We start from the raw sequence: 6,428 nt of genomic DNA on the forward strand, positions 1-6,428 counted from the left end.
AGGGAGTTTCCATCCTCTTCTGCAAGTACAATTGAAAAAGAATTAGAAGAAAATTCAAAGCATAAGTTAATGTATAGTTACACAAGAATCATTAGGAAATAAATGAAGCCTTCTTCTGTTTATTATATGAAAATCAATATTTAAATTCAAGTTACAAAGTTAATCTAAAAAATGACACAGTAAGACGTACTTAAAATAAACTACACACTGTAGTTAACATTTGTTGAACTGAGTTTGAACCTATGTGATAAAATATAAAGTACACTTCAAATTTACCTCATCTGTAGAAAAAATATGAGGATATTGGCCAAATTTAGTGGCACCTCAAGCGGCTAATTTCCAAGTGTCCACAAGTAAGACGAGATTGGAATGAATTGGTGACGTATGCTGAGGTGACTTTTATTTACTGTTGTTGTTAATTACAGTTGATGAAAAGGATGAGTATATAAGGTAAGATAGAGCAATAACAAAAAATGCTTCGATGTCTGTGAAAGCATCCCCTTTCTTAAATTTTGGTTCTGGAGACAGTTTCATGGACATTTCCTAATGCATTTGTCACTCTCTTCCATGCAAATATCATCTGCACTAGAAAAAAACAGGTTCCACATCATTTAATTGTTCTATTTTCAAAGGAGTTCTTGTTGCTGATATTCCAACACAAATAATTTTGCAGCAATTTTACAAGATTTTTATAATACAATTATCCATGTTTCATTACAGGAAAAAAATTCTTAATAAAATAATAGCACTTACATATTCTTATTAAAGTCCCAAGTAGTCTTACCTCTATTTTGTTCAAAGAGTGTATCCAAAAGTTTGAAGAAAAAGGTTAGGCAAGGTTTTCTTGTTACTTTGAAATCTAGCACTTAGCTACTATCCATTTATAAAGCATGACTTTGTTAATGAGCAGTCTCTCTACTAGCAAAGGAGTAACTGCTGTTTCCTTTAACTTTTTTATCCTTCACAGTTAAATATAAAATGCCAGAGGAAAAGACTGCATAAGTGATATGAACTGTGTCCAAAATAAGGAAGGATAAAGAATATATATTATTATATATATACTATTCTCTATACTATTCTCTATACTGTCCTTTCTACTCCCATTTAACCCATTGCCACTGAGTAGATTTTGACTCATTGAAATCCTATAGGGCAGAGTAAAACTGCTTTGTAGGGTTAAAATCTCATCTTTCAACCATGAAGTTGCTAATGTACACAGACCGCCTACCTTGTGTCTAGCAATCCAATGCATATTTATCCTACAGATCCACTCCCATTTTCTGTCCTATATTCTGCTGTTTGACAACAAAATATCAAACTCTTTGTAGCCTCAGTTTATTTATAATTACTCATCCTTCTGCCAAAATACCATTTGTCACTGGTTTATCCTTTTTCTAAGCATCATTTGAAATACAACTCATATGACATCATCTCCAATAATCATCATGTAAAAATATTTTTTCTTTCTCCAATAACCTTATTTTTATAGCTTAAAGTCATTTTATAGCTTAAAGCTTAAGCATCTTGTATGGTGTTGAGTTGGGATTAGTTCTGTACATACCATCTTATCTACACTTTGTTAAACTCTTTGAGGGGAAATGGCATACATTATCTTTGTAGCATTGCAAGTCTAGCACCCAGTTAAACATGTTTTTAAAATTCATTAATCAATTAGCATTATTCAATAAGATATTAAGACCCAAACTTATTTAATGGAAGAAGAATAGCTTTAAGTTTAAAACAGTTTCTATATTTTTGATAGTTGTTTATGCACATAAATAGAGGACATGCTCTATCCATATATTGTTAAGCAAAATTAATCCTGCTCAGGCAAGACAGTTAATGCTACTTATAAATGATGTTACTTTGAATCAAAAATATATTTTTATGAGTTTCAGTTATAGCACTTTTATATATTGATTGCAGTTGATCTTCCCAGTTAATAACTGTGCCCTTGTCATTCTGTCTTTTGAAATTTATTTTATACAACATTCCATCAAGAGGTAGAGTCTGCTTTCTCACACCTTAAATCTGGGCTAGCTTTGCCCACTAGAGTTTATCGGAAGTGCTTTGGGTTAATGCTAGGTGTTAGATTCAAGAAGAATTATGCTTATTTTCCCACTCTCTTGGACCTCTTCTTCTGCCATGAGAAAACACTTAAGCTGGCCTGTGGGAGAATAAAATGACTTTCTTCCATGTGATCTTTTAAAGGTGTTCAAGAGCAAAGATGCCAGTTTGAGGAATAAGGTAAGTCTTACCCAAACCATGGCATTTTCAGTATCCTCATATGCATGAAGAAAAACGTGGCACCAGGATTGGAGGACGATTCATTAATAACCTGCGATATACAGATGATACAACCTTCCTTGCTGAAAGTGAAGAGGACTTAAAATATTTACTGATGAAGATCAAAGACCACAACCTTTGATATGGATTGCTTCTCAATGTAAAGAAAACAAAAATCCTCACCAGTGGACCAATATGCAGCATTCTTATCAATGGAGAAAAGATTGAAGTTGTCAAGTACTTCATTCTTCTTGGATCAACTATCAACACTCATGGAAACAGCAGTCAAGAAATCAAATGACATATTGCATTAGACAAATCTGCTGCAAAATATCTTTTTAAAGTGTTGAAGAGCAAAGACATCAGCTTGAGGACTAAGGTGCGCCTAACCCAAACCATGGTGTTTTCAATAACCTCATATGCATGCAAAAGCTGTACAGTGAATAAGGAAGACCATAGAAGAATTGATGCTTTTGGGTTATGGTGTTTGAGGAGAATTTTGAAGGTGCCATGGGCTGCCCAAGAACCAATAGATCCATTTTAGAAAAATTGCAGCCAGAGTGCTCCTTGGAGACCATGGTGGCCAAACTTCGTCTCTCATACTTTGGACGTATTGTCAGGAGGGACCAGTCACTAGAGAAATATATCATGTTTGGTAAGGTGGAGTGTTAGAGAAAAAGAAGAAGACCCCCAGGGAGATGGATTGGCAAAGTGGCAGCATCAATGGGCTCAAGTGCAGCAACACTTGTGAGGTTGGCCCAGGACTGGGCAGTGTTTCATTCTGTTGTGCATAGGGTTGCTATGGGTTGGTATCAATTCTAGGGCATCTAACAACAACATAGTGGAAGAAGGAAAGAAGGATCTCAACACTTTATTTTCACCTCTAAACTGTGTGGTAAGTTGGAAAACCATACTCTGTGTTTCACAAGCATGACAATATATTTAATAATATAATAGCAGAATAATGCAAACAATGGTCTATTTAAATATAATTTAGATTACTATAAATTTGCATTATTAAGCTTAATGCCAATTGATACTTAAAAATGTATATTATAATGTTAATGATGTATTTATTCTGACTTATATTTCAGTGGATTGTTTAAACAAAGAATGTTTTCATATATTTATTTTTAAAATTCATCTTTTTTTATTTTATGTTCATACTAAGCACTCAAGTGCTAGCATTTCTTGCTTCAGTCTTATCTGTATTTTAATTTCTTTCTAATTCATTTTCCTACATAACACCTTTAACATCTATTGTCTATAATTAAATTCTTATAATTTCCTATGAGATGAGTCAATTGTCCCATGAAATAAGAACTGCTCCTCTTTGTTACTTTCTGTATCATGAATGCTCAGCACAAATTCTAAATGTAATTAGTATGATTTTTAAATAATTTATAAATGAATTAATCAATAAATGAAAAATGAAGATAAAGGGTCTGATTCAGTTTCCCTATCTTGCTTATAAATGCCCAATTAATTTTCAGAATAATCAATTGTTTGCATCACTGTGCTTTCCTTCTAAATAATATATATTGGATCACCATTTTTCTCAGAATACATTACTCTTCTTCCACTAGTTTGAAAAGTCATCGAATTCATTAAATTATGGCAGAAATTAATTCCACCAGGCTCATTAAGTTTTCTCCTCATGATGATAATGGATCACAATTCTGTGGACTATTGCAGATATTGAAAAAATAAAATAAAACCCATATGCAAAAAGAATAAAGAGGGTGATAAAAAAAAACGCAATCATTCGGATTAATGCTTGATACTAAAGTTCAGAAAATTACCTTTTGGATGTCGCTAAAACTTTAGAAAATTATGACTTTCTTGGTTCAAATTTCTTCTCCTATGTTGGTTCAAACTTATCTTTACAAAGCTTTTCCTCTTATAATATTTTCTTCTCTGTGCATGTGAGGAAAGTGTTCAAATACAAATTTAAATTCTTGCTGTGCAACCTTGGTAATTTACTTTACTTCCATGCATCTCAGTTTCCAGCTCTTTCCAGTAGGGATAAAAAAGTACTTGATGAATAGTAGATAAATGTTAACTGTTTTCATTATTGGGAAAAGGATGATTCTCACACATTTTATTGTCACTGGTTGTTTCTCATTTTATCCCTGGGCTACTCTTTATATGCACAATGAAATACTAATTTAATAATGAATGAATAAAATTTGGCACAATTAAAAGAAAGTATTGTTCTTTTATGTAACATATGAATAGTTTTCAAAAACTTCATAGAAAATGGAATTGAAAGGTAATGGAGTTTCATCCTGGGGGAAGGGTCTGTAGAGTGTGAAGGGAGGTGGAGGAGATGGCGGCGACTGCGCGGGAAGATGGCGCCTGCGGAGAAGCGCAAGGGTGGCGGGACGGCGAGCTTTATAACAGAGGATGTCTCTTGAAGGCGCCTTGCTGTGACAAACTTTATACTTGCCGGTTGTGTCATGATAACAACGAAGATCATCAACTAGACCGCTTTAAAGTAAAGGAAGTGCAGTGCATGAACTGTGAAAAAATTCAACATGCCCAGCAGACTTGTGAAGAATGTAGCACATTGTTTGGTGAATATTATTGTAGTATATGCAATCTTTTTGACAAAGACAAGAAGCAGTATCATTGTGAAAACTGTGGAATTTGTAGGATTGGTCCAAAAGAAGATTTTTTCCACTGTTTGAAATGTAACTTGTGCCTTGCTATGAATCTCCAAGTAAAACACAAGTGTATTGAAAATGTCTCCCAGCAGAATTGTCCAATATGTCTGGAGGACGTCCACACCTCTCGTGTTGTTGCACATGTTTTGCCATGTGGGCATCTTTTACATAGAACATGTTATGAAGAAATGTTGAAAGAATTCTCTGCAATGATTGCAATGGATGATCCACAGTCCAGTTTCATATGTTAGGCATGAAATGTAATATTTGTGAATCCTACAATACTGCTCAAACTGGAGGACGTAGAATTTCACTGGATCAGCAATGACCAGCCTCTATATACTACACTGGAAAACAGCATTTTCTGCTATAGAAAAAGGCTTTCTGTAGTATCCTGTTGTTCATAATGTGTCACATTCTTGCATTAAAGTTGATGTGTTTTTTACTAGTGTCTCAGCATAAAATCATGTTACAAATACTTAAGGATTCAGGGCCTCTGTATAGAATTATCATAACTGTATATTGCATGAAAGCCACTGCACTTGTATTTTGATTGGAAACCCCTTTTATGTCAGTTCTATGGAAGCCAGTGATGTTTGCCGTTGAAATTCGTATTCATAGATGTATCTTATACTTCTGTGGAACTTTGCTTTAAGTGACACTGTGCACACAGAGTTCATTTCTAATTCTTGATAGAACTGCACTTAATTCTCAGTATTATTCTTGTTTTTTTAAGGGCTGTGCTATGAGAATAGGTTCTATCTTGCTCTAAAGATCTAATTACATATCTTTTAGAAATTTCTAAAACAGTCCTGTAAATGTGAATTTTAATGTAATTGCTCATAAAATTATATTGAAACAATGTTTTATAGAAATTTTTTTCCAAGGTTCTCTGTTTTTGGTTCAGTTAGGACAGTATAATCTGTTTTATAATGTAAAAGAAATCAAGTCATTTTTTCTTTCTCTTGAGATATTCTATAAGAGTAGTTGGGGAAAATGTTTTGTAAAATAATAGAACTCTTCCAAGGCCTTAATTGATTGATGATGCTGTTCAAAATCAATATTTAAAGTGTATTAAAGTCCTCAAATATTAAAAAAAAAAAAAGATAATGGAAATTGTCAATGAACTTTGTGAAGTCCCCTTGTATTTCTACAAAAACTTTTTTATATCAGCCATGTAGATTATCACATAAATGTGTAGTAGTGATGGAACAGAATATAATTCTCAAACGTTTCCACTTTTTCTCAATCTGCTTTCTTATTTAAAGAAAACAGACATTTATTGTACTAGGTATTTGATTTAAGGAGCTCTGGTAGTGTAGTGGTTACAAATCAGGCTGTGAACCACAAGGTCAGCAGTTTAAAACTACCAACTGTTCTCCGGGAGAAAGATGAGGCTTTCTGCTCCCATAAAGATTTACAGCCTCTGAAACCCTGTGCAGGTTCACTATGAGTCGAAACTGACTCCACAGCACA

At 33.6% G+C, this 6,428-nt stretch overlaps 1 pseudogene; it reads left to right on the top strand.

Moving 5' to 3' along the window:
• Positions 1–4,615: 4,615 nt before the first annotated feature.
• LOC102816062 lies at positions 4,616–4,842 on the top strand (annotated as a pseudogene).
• The last annotated feature ends 1,586 nt before the right edge of the window (positions 4,843–6,428 follow it).

This window comes from Chrysochloris asiatica, unplaced genomic scaffold, assembly GCF_000296735.1.
Source record: "Chrysochloris asiatica unplaced genomic scaffold, ChrAsi1.0 scaffold00033, whole genome shotgun sequence".
NCBI classification, from domain to species: domain Eukaryota; kingdom Metazoa; phylum Chordata; class Mammalia; order Afrosoricida; family Chrysochloridae; genus Chrysochloris; species Chrysochloris asiatica.